Source organism: Anomaloglossus baeobatrachus, chromosome 2 (genome assembly GCF_048569485.1).
Source record: "Anomaloglossus baeobatrachus isolate aAnoBae1 chromosome 2, aAnoBae1.hap1, whole genome shotgun sequence".
NCBI classification, from domain to species: Eukaryota; Metazoa; Chordata; class Amphibia; order Anura; family Aromobatidae; genus Anomaloglossus; species Anomaloglossus baeobatrachus.
Genome location: NC_134354.1, coordinates 205,963,642 through 205,968,816, shown reverse-complemented (window position 1 = coordinate 205,968,816; position 5,175 = coordinate 205,963,642).

Below are 5,175 nucleotides of genomic sequence, written 5' to 3'. Positions count from 1 at the left end.
ATGCCCAGGCCTATTTGGATGACATCGCTATCTTCAGCGACACTTGGGAAGAGCATCTTCAGCATGTGTCCCAGGTGCTGCAGAGGTTAGCCAAAGCCTAGCTCACCATCCGACCTGACAAATGCCAAATGGGGATGGCCGAAGTGCTATACCTGGGACATCGGGTGGGAGGTGGGTGCATTCGTCCCGAACCTGCAAAAGTAGAAGCCATTATCCAGTGGCCACGCCCGGTCAATCAAAAACAGGTCCGTGCGTTTCTAGGAACCGCAAACTACTATCGAAAGTTTATCCCCAATTACAGTACCATAGCAAAACCGCTCACTGACCTCACAACCAAAAGATATGCCCATAACTTTATCTGGACCCCAGAATGTGAAACTGCGTTCCTCCAATTGAAAGACCGGCTAGCCCAAAGCCCAGTCTTGACTGCTCCTGACTTCCGTCGCAGATTCATTGTCCAAACAGATGCATCGGACACAGGACTAGGAGCTGTACTTAGCCAAGTGGGGGAGAACGGTGAGGAACATCCGATAGCGTACCTCTCCCGGAAGCTGTTGGACCGAGAGAGGGCTTACGCCATCATAGAAAAAGAATGCCTGGCCATAGTCTGGGCCCTAAAAAAATTGCAGCCCTACCTCTATGGCAATGAGTTCACAGTCCTCACTGACCACAATCCATTGAGTTGGCTAAATCACACTGCCAACGACAACGAACGCTTGCTCAGGTGGAGTCTGGCATTACAACCTTACAATTTTTCCATCTCCCATAAACAAGGCAAGAACCATGGAAATGCGGATGGGCTTTCCCGACAAGAGGAGAAGGATGATCGGAAGCCTATCATGTCTGGCTAATATTAAGAAGGGGGAGGAATGTGATGACATGGACTCTCATGGGTTAAAGTTTCTTAACATTCAGCCAGACGTATTGTTCTTTTGTGTAGTACCTCATGTTTGCTTAGCTATTGTATCTCCAGACTCTTCCAGTAATCATTGTATTGTAGTTGTGTATTGCTAATGTGATTACCTTAGTAGCCATTGTCTAGTTGTAGACTTGCAGGCTCCATATGTATACCCTCAGTCTTTCTACCCACATCATTTAAATGAACATTATCCATGCAGCTTGAAATTCATCCAATGGGAGAAGCAATCTTATCCAACCAATCGATGAGGACGCAGTGTATCCAAGTGGAAGGCTGTGGCTATAAAACGGATTTCTTTAAGTCACCAGGCTGTTGATGGATGCTGATGGATCCAGTCTAAGCTCTTTGGAGCTGACTAGAGGATCAGGATATCTTATGGCTTCAATCTAGGGACTCCGGTGCCAGTTGGAGACCATATCCACAGCCTAGGGATTTCGACTCCGGCTGCCAGGATTGTAACATCATACCAGGACTACCTAAGGAGGACACTCAGGTTGGGACAGTTCAGTCACCTGTTAAAGACTTTGCAGACCTCACACAGCTTCCTAAATCTGGCATTATTCCTTTCTCGGTGGGTGCCCGCCAAAAGCGGGGTGCTGCTGGATTTGAGTAAATAGCCCTGGAACCTCTGAGGCATGGACATTCTAAATCCCTGGTGAGCCAGCGGAAGGGTGAGACTCTGTTGCCTGTTACATTTGTGTGTTTTGCTGGTTATGGGGTATGTGCCATTAATTGTTTGGGGATCCAATAAAGTCTAATTATTGTGGTTCCCTCATCCTGTGTTGTCTGAGTAGTGTTACGCCCACAGTTAAGGAGGCCAGCGTTCAGTTGGGATGAGCCCTGAGCCACGTTGTCTTTCTAAAGGCGGCGGGTTTTAGTGGACGAGAGCACCCACTGAGCCCCGTGTCTCCACAGTGAGCCTTAGATTTTATAATTGAAAAACTACCGCGCTAACTCGATGAGTGGGAAAAGGGAGTGAATGGGTAGACCTAAACTAAGGTATACAAATATGGAGACACAGCAGGGAATTTGTAAACTGTAAACTGATTTATTGTATAGTAATTTAAGATAAAACACAAATTATAAATATATAAATAAAAACAAAACAAAAAACCTCTGCGTGGAGGTATTGTTGAGAGGGTCCTGGTGAGGAACTTAGGGACAGCAGGGGAGGCCTGGGACCTGTTAGGAATAGTGTTGAGCCCCCCCCTTTAGTGTTCAAGTTCGGTTTGGTTCGTTGAACGGCGGCTTAGTTTGGTAAACGTTCGATAAACGTTCGACGAACACCTTCGAACCCCCTATTGAAAACAATGGCAGGCTAACACAAACACATACAAACACATAGAAAGCACCTTCTAAGGTGTCCAAAAGGTGACAAACAACTCACAAGACACCACAAACACATGGAAAAGTGACAAGTACATATTCTCATGCTGAAACAAAAGAGCTGGACGAGTAAAAGCAGGAGGATACACAGATACAGGAGTATCTCCAAGTGAAAATCGATGCCATGACTCTGCAACTGGAGCCTTGCTCATTTTGGGTTTCCAATCTGGAAAAATGGCTTCAACTCGCCACTTACGCTTGGAGATCTTGTCATGCCCTGCAGCCAGTGTTCTCTCTGAACGTGTATTCAGTGCAGCTGGGTGTGTGCTGACAGATAAGCGCATGCGTCTGTCCAGTAACAATGTGAACAGACTAACGTTCATCAAGATGAACAAATCATGGATCCGCAAGGACTTTTCTACCCCTGTGTCATCCTGGGGAGACTAAAGGATTGTAGATTTTTGAATGTGCTTCATGCAAATAACCATTTTAAGTTTGCAACTGTGGGACAATTGATGCCACTTAAGTGGTGTCTGTGGCCAAATTTTTGGAAAACATGGAGACTCTTGATGGAGTCCCCTTGCTGTGTTTTACATGATTTTAGAAGGGCATGACTTGCCTAAGAGGTTGACCTTCTGCATCTCCAAGCTGTTGGCTACAGAAATGCTGCCTTTCCGCCCGGTGGATCCAGAGGATTTTCAAGACCTTATGTCCATCGCAGTGCCCCAAGAGCAGATGCCCAGTCGCCACTACTTCTCTAAGAAAGGTGGTCCAGCGCTACACCAGCATGTCGCACACAACATCACCGCTTCCTTGAGAAACTCTGTGTGTGACAGGGTGGATTTCACCACAGATACTTGGACCAGTAAGCATGGACAGGGGCGCTACATGTTGCTGACTGGGCACTGGGTAACTATGGTGACAGATGGAGAATGGTCTTCTGTACAAGTCTTGCCGTCCCCACGAGTTGTGTGTCAATCCTTCCTCTGTATGTAGACGTTCCTCCACTGCTTCTGCCTCCTCAACCTCGTCTCAGTCATCCACCTTCGCTCAAATACTTCCTGGTCAGGCCACCCGTGTTGTAACTGTGCACAAGGAATCCCACACACCTCTATGCTGGCAGCAGAGCTCAACGCCATCATGCGGTCGACTCTTTACTTTGAAATCAATGAGAAATGTGAGTCACATCACTGACGAGTTGTGGACGGTTAGCTCTGGAGACCGAGTTTCATTAATGGTTGTCTCCACTCAACCAGCAGCCAGGGAAGGCCGTGTGCGACAATGATGCAAACCTGGGTGCAGCCCTTCGCCGGTGCAATGTGACACACGTGCCTTGTATGGCTCACGTGTTGAACCTGGTTGTCCAGCAATTTTTAAACCACTATCCTGGCCTACATGGGTTTTTGCAGAGGGCACGTTCGCTATGTGCTCACGTCCGCTTTTCACACCCCGCAGCTCAACGAGTTGCATTGCTCCAGAAGTCTTTAGGCCTGCCGGCTCACCGGCTGAAATGCGATGTGACGACACGCAGGAATTTGATTCGGCTCATTTTGCAGCGACTGTGGCGCACCGCCGAGCACTACTGCAATACGTTATGACGTATAGCCTGGGCTAACGAGATCCAGAGGTGGGGCAGATCACGCTGCTGGAGTGTTCTCAGATCAAGGACCTCAGTCTTCAAAGTTTAGAAATGGCGTCGAAGATGTTTATCACTGACGATGCCTTTATCAGCATGACAATTCCGGTCATCTACATGAGGGAGCACACTCTAAACATTATTCGGAGTCAGCTGGTGGGACAAGAGGAAGGGGAGGAAGTACAGGAGGAGTCATATGCGTAAGGGAAAACAATATCTATAAGGTCCAGATGGTCAGCAGTACCAAGGCGGCAGGCATGGGACGGTGGGGGATAGGGATTTTCATGGGTGCATGGTAGCTGCCAAAACGTTGGAAAAGGTGCAGGAGCCCAGGAAGAAATAGAGGATGAACTGTCAATGGGCATGGAAGACTCAGCAGATGAGGGACACCTTGATCCCATTTCTGTTGTGCGAGGTTGGGGGGAGAGGGCAGAGGAAGGAAGCATGATTCTCACCTAGCCGCCAACAACGCAGCAAGGTCTTGTTCCTCCTGGATGCGCAAGATACCTGAGCACCTTCTTGCTGCACTTCCTACAACATGACCCTCGGATTTTCAGGATTAGAAGTAATGCTAACTACTGGGTTGCCACACTCTTAGATCCCCTGTACAAGACAAAATGTGGAGAAATAAGTCCTGCCATAGAAAGGGACGCATGTATGCAGAAGTGACAGCAGAAGCTGTTACACAATGTTAGAGCGGCTTTTCCACTAAACACCAGTGCTGCAAAGAGTGAATCTCACATTTCTAACTTGCCAACCATGGTACTGTCAAGTAATCATAACTCAAACCGTACCAGCCACACCGTATCTGTTGTTAACAGCAATTTTATGGAACCATTTCATGAATTTTTTAGACCATCCTTTGCAAGGCCACAAGACACAATAAGTCTGACACATAGTCAATGCTTGGAGAGGATCATACAGGAGTATCTCCAAGTGAATATCGATTCCATGACCCTGCAACTGGATCCTTGCTCATTTTGGGCTTTCAATCAGGAAAAATGGAATGAGCTAGCTACTTACGCCTTGGAGATCTTGTTGTGTCCCGCAGCCAGCGTTCTCTAGGAATGTTTATTCAGTGCTGCTGATTGTGTGCTGACAGATAAGCGCACACGTCTGTCCAGTGACAATGTGGACAGACTAACGTTCATCAAGATGAACAAGTCATGGATCAGCAAGGACTTTTCTACCCCTGTGTCATCCTGGGTAGACTAAAGGCTTGTGGCATTTTGATTGCGCTTCATGCAAATCAACATTTTAAGTTTGCAACTGGGGGAAAATTGATGCCACTTAA